General features: G+C 49.0%; 1 protein-coding gene and 1 long non-coding RNA gene across 2 annotated transcripts in view; one reads left to right on the top strand and one right to left on the bottom strand.

The window, feature by feature from the left end:
- SPMIP4 (sperm microtubule inner protein 4) overlaps positions 1-14953 on the bottom strand; it is a 208656-nt gene that overhangs the window by 181272 nt on the left and 12431 nt on the right. The window lies entirely within an intron of this gene.
- The window catches only part of LOC134927501 (uncharacterized), a 149875-nt gene continuing 136949 nt past the window's right edge, over positions 2028-14953 (top strand). The window contains exons 1-2 of the long non-coding RNA XR_010177661.1: positions 2028-2089; positions 5084-5233. This is a non-coding gene — a long non-coding RNA (uncharacterized LOC134927501). The remainder of the gene's footprint in view (positions 2090-5083; positions 5234-14953) is intronic.

Below are 14953 nucleotides of genomic sequence, written 5' to 3'. Positions count from 1 at the left end.
ATGGATTCTTTTCTGCCTCTTGAAAAAGCTGCTGCTTGCAGAAAACCGGGTTTAGGAATACAGAGTATCATTCACGGGACACTTACCATTTGTTTGCCACATCCTTGTGTCTTCTATCATCATCTTTGTGAAAGGAGACCGCCCACAGGTACAGTAATTAAACTTACTGCAGACCGCTACTATGGACCAGGATAGGAACCAGAGGCGGTTTTTACATATGGGCTGCAGGACTTGGCTGTGTGCTTAGGGTCGTCGTCCTGCTGAAAGATGAACCGTCGCCCAATTCTGAGGTCGAGTGCTCTGGAGCAGATTTTCATCCAGGATGTCTCTGTACATTGCTGAATTCATCTTTCCCTCTATCTTGACTAATCTCCCAGTTCCTGCCGCTGAAAAATATCCCCACAGCATGATGCTGCCACCACCATGCTTCCCTGTAGGGATGATATTGGCCTGGTGATGAGCGGTTCCAGGTTTCCTCCAAACATGACACCTGGCATTCACACCAAAGAGTTCAATCTTTGTCTCATCAGACCTGAGAATTTTGTTTCTCACGGTCTGAGAGTCCTTCCGGTGCATTTTGGCAAACTCCAGGCAGGCTGCCATGTGCTTTTTACTAAGAAGTGGCTTCTTTCTGGCCACTCTACCATTCAGGCCTGATTGGTGGATTGCTGCAGAGATGGTTGTCCTTCTGGAAGGTTCTCCTCTCTCCACAGAGGAATAGTGTAGCTCTGATAGAGTGACCATCAGGTTCTTGGTCACCTCCCTGACTAGGGCCCTTCTCCCCCGATCGCTCAGTTTAGATGTCCGGCCAGCTCTAGGAAGAGTCCTGGTGGTTCCGAACTTCTTCCATTTACAGATTATGGAGGCCACTGTGCTCATTGGGACCTTCAAAGCGGCAGATATTTTTCTGTACCCTTCCCTAGATTTGTGCCTCGAGACAATCCTGTCTCGGAGGTCTACAGACAATTCCTTTGACTTCATGCTTGGTCTGTGCTCAGACATGCTCTGTCAAGTGTGGGACCTTATATAGACAGGTGTGTGCCCTTCCAAATCATGTCCAATAAAATGAATTTACTACAAGTGGATTCCAATTAAGCTATAGGAACATCTCAAGGATGATCAGTGGAAGCAGGATGCAACTAAGGTCAATTTTGAGTTTCATGGCAAAGGATGTGAATACTTATGTACATGTGATTTCTTAGTTTTATTCTTAATAAATAAGCAAAAAAAAAAACGTTTTTCACGTTGTCATTATGGGATATGGTGTAGAATTTCGAGGGAAAAAATGAATTTATTCCATTTTAGAATAAGGCTGTAACAAAGCAAAATGTTGAAAAGTGAAGCGCTGTGAATACTTTCCGGATGCACTGTAAGAAACTGTTAATAAATAAATAAAGAATACAATATTATGATTGGCAGTCACCAGCACTGGTTTTGTCTATCACATGGGGTGGTCTTCTGTATGCCGAATGTCGGGATCCCGGCGCACATTATACCGGCGCCAGAATCCCGACACCCGGCATACCGACAACTATTCTCCCTCGTGGGGGTCCACGACCCCCCTGGAGGGAGAATAAAATAGTGTGGCGCGCATAGCGCGCCACCGTGGCCGCAGCGCGGCGAGCGCAGCGAGCCCGCAAGGGGCTCCTTTGCGCTCACCACACTGTCGGTATGCCGGCGGTCGGGCTCCCGGCGCCGGTATGCTGGGCGCCGGGAGCCCGAGCGCCGGCATACCGTACGACACCCATCACATGGAGCATAAATAATTTGATTGGTGCTGGACCACCACTAACCCAAGACACCCCTGCAAGTGCCTTAATGCACCCCATGGTGCCACGGCACCCAGTTTGGGAACTACTCTATAGTCACCTCTTGCCTATCTCTGTTCTAGAGCATAAACCTATAGGGCTAGGAAATCCCATGCAGCTGGGGAAGGGAGGCAGGGTGTTAGGAGAGCTGAGCTCTGATTGGAGGAGATCATTACATGCTCCTCTGACCTCATCCCTCCCTGATGCTCAGCCTCATGGGATTGATTACCTGGCAGCAGCTGAGGTAGCTACTCCTGGGTGGCCAAGAAGCCAATCACTGTGTAAGTAAATTTCATCTTTTTTTTATATTTTAATAAATATTTTTCTATTACTGGCATAAGCTGGGCATACACTACTATACAATTATATGCCAGATCATCTGCCAGATCTGGCTAGTTGGAATAAACATCTGGAAATACTATAGATGAGAGCAAATGACAGTCCACCATTTGCTCCCAAACACTTGAAATGCACTAATTATTGTAGAGCCGTGCTGAGGGGAGACTGTTCATAGCGCAAGTGCGCAGAGGAACTACTGGGTAAGCCTGTGGTGACTGTGACTTCTCACTGACGGCCAACCAGACTTAGCTAGTCAGTCAGTTGGCCTGCAAGTTAGTCAGCCTGTCATCTTAGGAAAAGTGTTCAGAACTGTTTACGTATTCTCCCCATCCTCCTAGTCAACAGCATTGTAAAGGCTGCATGCCCAGAAAGAGTGAATCAGTGCATGACACAGGTTCAGTGAAACCTGTGTGTTTTTGTTATAAAAAGCCCCGTTTTTGAATGAAACGGGGCTGTTTCCAATGGTTTGGTTTCGACTGCCGAGACAGGTGAAACAAAATCCCATATATGCCGCTGCTCACGCTGGCTTATCAGGTATTGCCCCCACCAAGAAAATTAGCCACAGAGGAAAGCCATGCAAGCATGGGGAGAATATACAAACTCCACACAGTCAGGGCCATAGGAATCATACCAATGAACTCAATACTGTGAGACAGCAATGTGAACCTTTACACCATCTGCACTGCCCTGGCCTAGAGGGAAAATGATGAATTTAGCAATATTGTTTCCAAGACAATAGATTTCAGCCAGGCCGCCCATCTTTCGTATGCTCGCCTCTCTGGAAGTAATTATTTGTACAGTTCCCACATTTCCTTCGGGAAGCTGTTGATGACATTAGAAATTCAAATGTAATTTACAAAAATGACAGAGAAAGATTGTGTTTACCGTTGGAAATATATGTGCTGAGCACCTGCCATCTAATTAACATTTCAAGTCATAATTCAACATGCAGCTCTTCCAAACCATTTACTCCAGCTTACCCCAGGCTGGACCTTTCATTACAGATCAAAGATTTACTGTGATGTAACGTGATGTAATAACTCAGAATAGATGCAATCATTTAGACTTGAACAAAGAAAGACCCTCAATGACCATTTTGTTTTATTTGCCAATGACAGTTCCATATTAGTGTGAACCTAGATCAGGGTAAAGAGATGGGTGTAATCTTTTTAGACTTTGCTAAAGCTTTTGATACAGTAACTCACAATCTACAAATTAAGAGAACTTGGGCTAGGGAACACACTATGGGGGTCATTCCGACCCGTTCACACGCAGCGTTTTATCGCTTCGGTGTGAACGGGTGCGGAATGCACATGCACGGCGGCCGCTGTGCGCGTGCGCGACGTTGCTCTGTTGCCAGGTTACGTTGCGTCTAAAGAAGAAAGCGGTCGCAGGACAGACCGCAAAGAAGATTGACAGGACGGAGGCATGCCAGGTGGTGAGTATAACGCAGGTGTGTCCAGCAGAACGAAGGGCGGAGGAGTGACATCAAAGCCGGGCCCATCATCGCTGGATCCATCGCACAGGGTAAGTATGTCCAGGCCTAGTCTAGTTTTGCTTGAAATTTTTTTAGCTTAGCAGGGCTGCACAAGCGATCGCAGCCCTGCTAAACTAAAATACACTCCCCCATAGGCGTGGACTAGTTGATCGCAGCAGCAGCAAAAAGTTGCTGGCTGCGATCAACTCGGAATGACCACCAATGTACTTGGGTTAGAAATTGTTTGGATAAAAGGGAGCAGCGAGCGGTGGTAAATGGAACTTTTCAAAATGGACTGAAGTACTAAGTGGTGTGCCACAAGGGCCTGTACTTGGACCATTACTGTTCAGCATTTTCATAAATGATCTAGAGGTAGGTCTGCAGCGCATGTTGTCAATTTTTTCAAACGATACCAAACTGTGTAAGGTTATAAATTCGGAGGGGGATGCTGAGTCTCTTCAGAACGACTTATTTAAACTGGATGCATGGGCAGCAAAATGGAGAATGAGGTTTAATATCGACAAATGTAAGGTACTTTGGTAGCAAGAACAAATATACTACCTACACACTAAATGGTGAAATAATAGGGGATTCTGTATTGGAAAAGGATTTAGGTGTTCTCATAGATAACAAACTTAGCAGTAGTACAGTAGGAATGCAGCAAATAAGGCAAACAAGGTATTAGCATGCATAAAGCAGGGAATTGATGCAAGGGATCAGAGTATTATACTCCATTTTATATATCACTAGTGAGGCCACATCTCGAATACTGCTCACAATTATGGGCACCATACCATAAAAAGGATATCCTGGAACTAGAAAAGATTCAAAGGGCAACCAAATTGATTAAGGGGTTGGAGACACCAAAATACGAGGAAAGGCTTGCTAGGTTATGCATGTTTACACTGAAAAAAAGGAGATTAAGAAGGGGATATGATTAACATTTACAAATATATAAGGGGACAATACACAGAGCTAGCGGTGGATTTGTGTTTGGTAATATCATCACAAAGGACACACGGACACCCGCTAAGGTTAGAGGAGAGGAGATTTTGCACCGAGAGACGGAAAGGTTTCTTCACAGTAAGGACAATATGTATTTGGAGTTCCCTCCCTGAGATAGTAATAATGGCGGACTCTATCATTACTTTGAAGAATGGGCTAGATAAATTCCTAGCGGATAAGAATATACAGGGTTATGGTGGGTAAATCATGCAAAAAGGAGATGAATAGACGTAACATCTAAACATTCACCACAGTTAAAATTAGTTTTAAAATATTACAGTATAGGAGATCACTAACAGGTTGAACCAAATGGACAATTGTCTTTTTTCAACCTCAGAAACTATGTTACTATGTAAAATGTATTCTATAAGGTTGCATATAAATTAAACCTGCTAATGAAATGGAACAAAATATGGTCACATGCGCTTGATTAGGGTCATTTTTATCCTTATAGGTCTATTGCATGCATGATTGACGTGTCACTCCAGCTGAAGTGAAGAGCACATATCAGTTACATTTAATGAAGGTCAGGAGCATCATGCACATCATTTCTACATGCATGGTTGTCATTTTCTCTTCTGCAGGAATGTCCAGGACACTGAAGGTATATATCTGCTTTCTAACCTGCAAACTAAAGGGGGTTATTGGGAAAAACAATGTTGCACTGCAGGTGGGGCAGAAGTAACATGTGCAGAGAGATTTAGATTTGGGCGGGATATATTGTTTCTGTGCATGGTAAATACTAACTGTTTATTTCTGCACTGCAATTTAGATTTCAGTTTGAACACACCCCACCAAAATCTAGACCTCTCTGCATATGTTACATCTGCCCCACCTGCAATGCAACATGGTTTTGGCCAATTGCTAACTTTTTTGATTTGCTCATACCTCCCAACTGTATATTTAAGCGGGACAGTCCCATTTTTTTGGGACTGTCCCGCTGTCCCACCCGCAAGCAGCAGTGTCCCGCTGTTGGGGGGTGGGGGGGCAGTTGGGAGGCTCCTGTCACTCGCTGACCTGCTTAGCAGAGCAGTGGTGAATAGATGCTGTACGCATGCCGAATTGAGGCTATGTAGAACCGAGTGTATGCAAAGTAGGGATGTGCGGCGGGCACTATTCGTGTTTTGTGTTTTGGTTCTAATTTCCCGCTCGTGTTTTGGATTGGTTTTGCCAAAACCACCCTTTCGTGTTTTGGCTTTGGATCTGGATAATTTTTGAAAAAAACATAAAAATGTCTAAAATCACAGAATTTGGGGATCATTTTGATCCTACGGTATAATTAACCTCAATAAAATTCATTTCCACTCATTTCCAGTCTATTCTGAACACTTCACAATATTGTTTTTAGGCCAAAAGGTTGCACCGAGGTGGCTGTATGACTAAGCTAAGTGACACAAGTGTGCGGCACAAACACCTGGCCCATCTAGGAGTGGCACTGCAGTTGCAGACAGGATGCAGGGCCGGCTCGAGGCATGTTCGACTCGAGCGGCCGCGCAGGGCGCCACCCTTAAAGGGCGCTGCACGCTGGCGCCGCCATGTCGGAGCCTGGAGCCGGCCCGCGCCTCCTGCTTTTACACTGTGCTATGCGGCTCCGGCGTCTGATGTCAGACACCGGTGCCGCACAGCGCGCACAGTACTGTTTCAGACAGCGGCGCGCACAGCAGCTGCCCTCCCACAGCAGGTACTGGGGGCATATGTGGCACATATGCCCTCCCACAGCAGGTACTGGGGGCATATGTGGCACTGTTGGGGGCATATCTGGACTGTGGGGGGCGTTAATGTATCTGGTACTGTGGGGGCCTGGGGGCATTAATGTATCTGGCACTGTGGGGGGCATTTATCTTGCACTGTGGGGGTCATTAATCTATCTGGAACTTTGGGGGGCATTTTTCTGGCACTGTGGGGGGCATTAATTTATCTGGCACTGTGGGGGCATTTATCTGGCACTGTGGGGGCATTTATCTGGCACTGTGGGGGCATTTATCTGGCACTGTGGGGGCCTGGGGGCATTAATGTATCTCGCACTGTGGGGGGCATTTATCTGGCACTGTGGGGGCATTTATCTGGCACTGTGGGGGCATTACTGGGCCTGGGGGCATTATTGTATCTGGCACTGCGGGGGCATTTATCTGGCACTGTGGGGGGGCATTAATTTATCTGGCACTGTGGGGGGCATTAATTTATCTGGCACTGTGGGGGGCATTAATGTATCTGGCACTGTGGGGGCATTTATCTGGCACTGTGAGGGGGCATTAATGTATCTGGCACTGTGGGGGCATTTCTGGCACTGTGGGGTCATTTATCTATCTGGGACTGTGGTGGCATATCTGGCACTGTAGGGGGCATTTATGTATCTGGCACTGTGGGGGCATTTATCTGGCACTGTGAGGGGGCATTAATGTATCTGGCACTGTGGGGGCATTTCTGGCACTGTGGGGTCATTTATCTATCTGGGACTGTGGGGGGCATATATGGCACTGTGGGGGGCATTAATGTATCTGGCACTGTGGGGGGCATTAATGTACCTGGCACTGTGGGGGGCATTTATGTATCTGGCACTGTGGGGTGCATTTATGTATCTGGCACTGTCGGGGGCATTTATGTATCTGGCACTGTGGGGGCATTTATGTATCTGGCACTGCTGGGATGCATGTCACGTGCATTTGGCACTGCTGGGGGGCATGTCATGTGCATCTGGCATGGCTGGGGGTCATGTCATGTGTAGCTGGCACGGCTGGGGGGCATATCATGTAGTGTTCCTGTGTCTCAGTGCAATACCTGGTGCAAAGTGTCTAATGTGCTCTGGCTGGCGCAAAGTGTCTAACGTGCTCTGCCTGGCGCAAAGTGTCTAACGTGCTCTGCCTGGCGCAAAGTGTCTAACGTGCGCTACCTGTCGCAGTGTGTATAGGAGGTTCTACCTGGTGCAATGTGTATTAGCTGCACTAATGTGTGGTGTAATGCGAATTGCCACTATTATGTGGCCGCGCCCCTTCCGCACGAAGCAAAGCCCCATGATTTCGAACGGAGCAACAAGCATTACAGTATGTACATAATTTTGTCCTTGTAACTTAAATATGTGCTCTCCCAAATGCAAAATGTGCCCTCCCCGTGATCAGCACCCCTGCCCTAAAAAAATCCTAGAGTGAACACTATCATGTGTAGCTGGCACTGCTGGGGGGCATGTCATGTGTAGCTGGCACTGCTGCAGGGCATATCATGTGTAGCTGGCACTGCTAGGGGCATATCATGTGTAGCTGGCACTGCTGCGGGGCATGTCATGTCTATCTGGCACTACTGGGGGGTATATCATGTCTATCTGGCACTGCTGGGGGGCATGTCATGTGTAGCTGGCACTGCTGCGGGGCATATCATGTCTATCTGGCACTGCACTACTGTAGACATTATGTGTAGCTGGCACTATACTGGAGACATTGTGTGTAAGGAACACTACTGTAGCTGTTATGTGTAATGCTGCTAATTGTGTGCGTAGAGGGGGTGTGAAAATATATTTATTTATAGTTTGATAATATGAAGTTGTGAGGCCCCACCCACTTTTCCAGAGGCCCGCCCACTTTTCTAGAGTATGGGAGGGGGCACTTTGAAATTTTCTCGCTCAGGGTGCTAGTAGGCCTGGAGCCAGCCCTGACAGGATGGCACTTAAAAAAACTAGGCCCCAAACAGCACATCATGCAAAGATGTAAAAGAGGTGCAATGAGGTAGCTGTATGACTAAGCTAAGCGACACAACCACCTGGCCCATCTAGTAGTGGCATGCAGCGGCTGAATGTTGAAAGTGGCCCGCAATTTTTTCAGTCCACTGACAGCATCTCCTACACGCCCCTGTCATTTTTTAAAAATTCTGCAATTGGTGGACTTATACGGCAGTACCCGTGGAGTAATACAGCAGTACCCCTGGACTTATACGGCAGTGTCAGACAGGATGGCACTTTAAAAAACCATGCCCCAAACAGCACATGATGCAAAGATGAAAAAGAGGTGCACCAAGGTTGCTGTATGACTAAGCTAAGCGACCCAAGTGTGCGGCACAAACACCTGGCCCATCTAGGAGTGGCACTGCAGTGGCAGACAGGATGGCACTTAAAAAAAACTAGGCCCCAAACAGCACATCATGCAAACAAGAAAAAGAGGTGCAATGAGGTAGCTATATGACTAAGCTAAGCGACACAAACAATTGGCCCATCTAGGAATGGCACTGCAGTGTCATACAGGAGGGCAGATATAAAAAAAATGCCCCAAACAGCACATCATGCAAAGATGAAAAAGAGGTGCAATGAGGTAGCTGTAAGACTAAGCTAAGCGACACAAACACCTGGCCCATCTAGGAGTGGCACTGCAGTGTCAGACAGGAGGGCAGATATATAAAAAAAAGCCCCAAATAGCACATCATGCAAAGATGAAAAAGAGGTGCAATGAGGTAGCTGTATGACTAAGCTAAGCGACACAAACAATTGGCCCATCTAGGAGTGGCACTGCAGTGTCAGACAGGATGGCACGTAAAAAAAATAGTAACCAAACAGCACATCATGCCAAGAAGTAAAAGAGGGCAATGAGGTTGCTGTATGACTAAACTAAGCGACACAAGTGTGCGGCACAAACACCTGGCCCATCTAGGGTTGGCACTGCAGTCCCACTGAACTAATGGCGGATAACGGACGCACGTCTAACACCAGCATAGTTGTTATGGCCTCAGTAATCCACTTTGTAAAAGGGTTTATATATATATACGGCAGTATCACCGGAATTATATGGCAGTACCACTGGACATATAGGGCAGGATCACTGGACTTTTACGCCAGTACCACTGGAATTGTACGGCAGGATCACTGGAATTATACGGCAGGATCACTGTATTTATACGGCAGTACCGCTGGACATATATGGCCGTATCACTGGACATTTACGGCAGTATCACTGGACTGGACTTATACGCCAGTACCACTGGAATTATACGGCAGGATCACAGGAATTATACGGCTGGATTACTGGATTTATACGCCATTACCACTGGAATTATACGGCAGGATCACTGGATTTATACGCCAGTACCACTGGAATTATACAGAAGGATCACTGGAATTATACGTCAGGATCACTGGATTTATACGGCAGTACCGCTGGACATATATAGCAGTATCGCTGGACATATACGGCAGTACGACTGGACATATACGGCAGCACAGGGACACCACCACTGGACTGATGCAGGACAACACAGCACCACTGCAATGGACTGGACTTATACAGCAGCACTGGACATATGGCAGCAGAGGACACCACCACTGTGACTGGACTGATGCAGCACAATACACCACCATTGAACTGATGCAGCACAACACAGCACCACTGGACTGTACTTATACAGCAGCACTGGACATATGGCATCCAGAGGACACCACCACTGTGATTGGACTGATACAGAACATGACACCACCACTGGACTGATGCACCTCCCGCACCGCTACCTACACTCTCCCTACCTCCCGCACTGCTACCTGCACCCTCCCTCCAGCGCTGCTCCCTACAACTTTCTCTGATCCCTACTGCAATCCCGGGATCCCCGGGATTGACCGTTTTTCAATCCCGAATCCCGGGATTGAAAAAACGGCCCGGGATTGGCCTCCCTAACTAAGATACTTCAAAATAAATAGAATCTGTTGTCTTCAGAGGTTACTTTTGAGTTTCCCAAACTTTGTCATTACAGTCCAGATTTTAAGGATATCCATGATTGAGCACAGGTGACTTAATCAGTCAATATGATTTAACCATCTGGACCAGGGCTGGATTAACAATGGGGCGGGGGGAGCTGCAGCTCCAGGCCCTCCCATGAAAACAGGCCCACAGCCTCCCCTGCAGTGCTGTGCAGTCAGTGTTGACGGATGAAAACAAAATCCATACACCGACTCACCACTAACAGCCCAGCTCACCTCCCGGTCCGCCCCCTCCTCTCACCTCCTCACCCCCTCACCCCGCGATCAGCAGCAGAAATCCCGATTCCCGTCCACCCACAATACAGCTTGACGCTCCGCCTGCGGGCCGTTCGAAGCTCCGCCCCAAGTCACCTGAAGCTTCACCCCCAGCCGTCCGAAGCTCCGTCCTCAGGTCGTCCGATGCTCCGCTCCCTCCCTCACTGCACCAAGCGGCCACTATACCACCCCCCTCTCCCCTGGAGGCCACAGCCGCTGACGAGATAACTCCCGCCTTCCGTACAGAGCTAGGAACGTGGAAGATGTGGGGGGGGGGGGGGGGGGGGGGAGAGGATCTGCAGGCTCAGTGGTCCTGTAGCAGCCACAACCACATTGATGTGATGACTGGCTGCCAGAAGACAGCAGCCCTGGAGTCAGTCACACCTTCGCTTTGCTGTATTGGCTCCACCTTGTAAAAGGGACCTCTGCTTCCTCACCCACTGCAGATCCCACTCACACTACAACTTAGGTGAGTGTGCACAGTAGCTTACACTTTTTCTTTATCCCACCACTTACACCCTCCCACTGCAGTTTGTGTGTTTTGTGCCTATTCCTCTATGTCAGTGTTTCCCAACCACGGTCCTCAAGGCACACTAACAGTCCTGGTTTTAGTGATATCCAGGCTTGAACACAGGTGACTTAATTAGTACCTCAGTTATTTTGATTTAACCATCTGTGCTGAAGCCTGGATATCACTAAAACCTGCACTGTTGGTGTGCCTTGAGGACCGCGGTTGGGAATGCCTGCTCTATGTTCTACTTTATCCAGTGCTGCACTCACCCCCTCCTCTCTCTCTATTCCTTATCCCTCCCCCTCTATATTCCCTATCCCTCCCCCTCCTCTTGCTCTCTCTATATTCCCTATCACTCCCCCTCCCTAGCCCTCCCCCTCTCTATTCCCTATCCCTCCCCCTCCTCTTGCTCTCTCTCTATTCCCTATCCATCTCCCCTCTCTATTCTCTAGCCCTCCCCCTCTCTATTCCTTATCCCTCCCCCTCCTCTTGTTCTCTCTCTATTCCCTATCCCTCTCCCCTATTTCCTAGCCCTCCCCCTCTCTATTCCCTATCCCTCCCCCTCTCTATTCCCTATCCCTCCCCCTCCTCTATCTCTATTCCCTATCCCTCCCCGCTCTCTACTCCCTAGCCCTCCCCCTCTCTATTCCCTATCCCTCCCCCCTATCTATTCCCTATCCCTCCCCCCTCTCTATTCTCTTTCCCTCCCCCTCCTCTCGCTCTCTCTCTATTCCCTAGCCCTCCCCCTTTCTGTTCCCTATCCCTCCCCCTCCTCTCGCTCTCTCTCTATTCCCTATCCCTCCCCTTGCTCTCTCTCTATTCCCAATCCCTCCCCTCTCTCTATTCCCTAGCCCTCCCCCTCTCTATTCCCTCTCCCTCTCCCTCTCTATTCCCTATCCCTCCCCCTCCTCTTGCTCTCTCTCTATTCCCTATCCCTCCCCCTCTCTATTCCCTATCCCTCCCCCTCTCTATTCCCTAGCCCTCCCCCTCTTTATTCCCTAGCCCTCCCGCTTTCTGTTCCCTATCCCTCCCCCTCCTCTCGCTCTCTCTCTCTATTCCCTATCACTCTCCATTTCTCTCTCTCTACTCCCTATCCCTCCCCCTCTCTATTCCCTATCCCTCCCCCCTATCTATTCCCTATCCCTCCCCCCTCTCTATTCTCTTTCCCTCCCCCTCCTCTCGCTCTCTCTCTATTCCCTAGCCCTCCCCCTTTCTGTTCCCTATCCCTCCCCCTCCTCTCGCTCTCTCTCTATTCCCTATCCTTCCCCCTCCTCTTGCTCTCTCTCTATTCCCTATCCCTCCCCTCTCTCTATTTCCTATCCCTCCCCCTCTCTATTCCCTATCCCTCCCCCTCCTCTTGCTCTCTCTCTATTCCCTATCCCTCCCCCTCTCTATGCCCTAGCCCCTCCCTCCCTATTCCCTAGCCCTCCCCCTCTCTATTCCCTAGCCCTCCCCCCTCTTTATTCCCTAGCCCTCCCGCTTTCTGTTCCCTATCCCTCCCCCTCCTCTCGCTCTCTCACTATTCCCTATCCCTCCCCCTCTCTATTCCCTATCACTCTCCACTTCTCTCTCTCTCTCTCTCTATTCCCTATCCCTCCCCACTCCTCTCGCCTGCTCTCTCTATTCCCTATCCCTCCCCCTCTCTATTCCCTATCCCTCCCCCCTCTATTCCCTTTCCCTCCCTCTCCTCTCGCTCTATTCCCTATCCCTCCCCCTCTCTATTCCCTATCCCTCCCCCTTTCTGTTCCCTATCCCTCCCCCTCCTCTCGCTCTCTCTCTATTCCCTATCCCATCCCCTCTCTATTCCCTATCCCTCTCCACTTCTCTCGCTCTCTCTATTCCCTATCCCTCCCCACTCCTCTCGCCTGCTCTCTCTATTCCCTATCACTCTCCACTTCTCTCTCTCTCTCTCTATTCCCTTTCCCTTCCCACTCCTCTCGCCTGCTCTCTCTATTCCCTATCCTTCCCCCTCTCTATTCCCTATCCCTCCCCCCTCTATTCCCTTTCCCTCCCTCTCCTCTCGCTCTATCTCTATTCCCTATCCCTCCCCCTCTCTATTCCCTATCCCTCCCCCTTTCTGTTCCCTATCCCTCCCCCTCCTCTCGCTCTCTCTCTATTCCCTATCCCTCCCCCTCTCTATTCCCTATCCCTCTCCACTTCTCTCGCTCTCTCTATTTCCTATCCCTCCCCACTCCTCTCGCCTGCTCTCTCTATTCCCTATCCCTCCCCCTCTCTATTCCCTATCCCTCCCCCATCTATTCCCTTACCCTCCCCCTCCTCTCGCTCTATTCCCTATCCCTCCCCCTCTCTATTCCCTATCCCTCCCCCTCTCTATTCCCTTTCCCTCCCCCTCCTCTCGCTCTCTTTCTATTCTTTAGCCCTCCCCCTCTCTATTCCCTAGCCCTCCCCCTCTCTATTCCCTTTCCCTCCCTCTCCTCTCACTCTCTCTCTATTCCCTAGCCCTCCCCCTCTCTATTCCCTATCCCTCCCCCTCCTCTCGCTCTCTCTCTATTCCCTATTCCTCCCCCCCTCTATTCCCTATCCCTCCCCACTTCTCTTGCTTTCTCTCTCTCTTCCCTATCCCTCCCTTCCTCTCTCTCTATTCCCTATCCCTCTCCACTCTCTCTCTATCTATTCCCTATCCCTCCCCCTCTCTCTCTATTCCCTATGTCTCCCCTCTCTCTTCCCTATCCCTCTCCCCTCCTCTCACTCTATTTCCTATCCTTACCCCTTCTCTCTCTCCCTGTTTCCTATCCCTCCCCCCTCTCTCCTTCTCTTTTCCATGCTCTCTCTGTTTTGTTTTTATCTAGGACTATTCTTGGGCCGGAAAACCCCAGAACGCCGTTCCTGAAGGTCTTTTCTAAAATGACATCATCAGGAATGGCGCCTAGGGACGTCTGTGGCCTACCCTGCTGCTGCAGCCACTTCCCGTGTCTAAAGGAAGGAGAGCACAGCACGCATCTCTCCTGTGTGCATACAGTAGCTTACACTTTTTCAGCCATTTAAAATGTAGCTCAGCTGTCAGCCAATCAGAGCTCGTGGACCGCAGCAGTGGCTCATGATTGGCTGCTGCCCCGCAAACTTTGATTGGCACACAAGCCGGCGCCATATTTCAAATGGCTGCCGGAAATGTGACAGACTGACACAGTGAGGGGCAGGAGAGACATGCGCTACACTCTCCTCCCCTCCCTTCATACACGGAAATCGGCAGCAGGAGCAGCAGCAGCGGAGGTGAGCACTATACTAAGTAACTGGCACTACTGGGGGGATTGCGTAAATGGCACTACTGGGGCACTGTATCTGGCAGTCCTGGGGGCACTCTGTATCTGGCAGTACTGAGGGCATTGTGTATCTAGCACTACTGGGGGCATTGTGCAACTGGCACTACTGGGGGCATTGTGTAACTGGCACTGCTGAGGGCATTGTGTAACTGGCACTGCTGAGAGCATTGTGAAACTGGTACTGTTGATGGGCATTGTGTATCTGTCACTGATGGGGGCAGCATGTGTATATATTGAACTACTCGTGGCATTATGTGTTTAAAAAAAAATATATAGTAAATAATGGAAACTATTGTGCAGTGTAATGTTAATTGGTGCTCTTCTGTGGCCACGCCCCTTCCCCACAAAGTAACGGACCTTTCTTTTTGGTGGGCTATCCCTGTTTGAATACATCAGTCTTGAGCAGTGCCATGAATTCCAATAACTACTGATTATAGATACCACAGATATGCTTACTTACTGTTTGATTTATTTAATTCCACAGACCATGGTGTGCGGCTGTGATGTCTTATGTATTTTATGGTTGTAGTTGGCGTTGTCTATTTTATA

Source organism: Pseudophryne corroboree, chromosome 5, assembly GCF_028390025.1.
Source record: "Pseudophryne corroboree isolate aPseCor3 chromosome 5, aPseCor3.hap2, whole genome shotgun sequence".
NCBI lineage: Eukaryota > Metazoa > Chordata > Amphibia > Anura > Myobatrachidae > Pseudophryne > Pseudophryne corroboree.
This window is presented reverse-complemented; position numbering and strand designations above follow the sequence as displayed.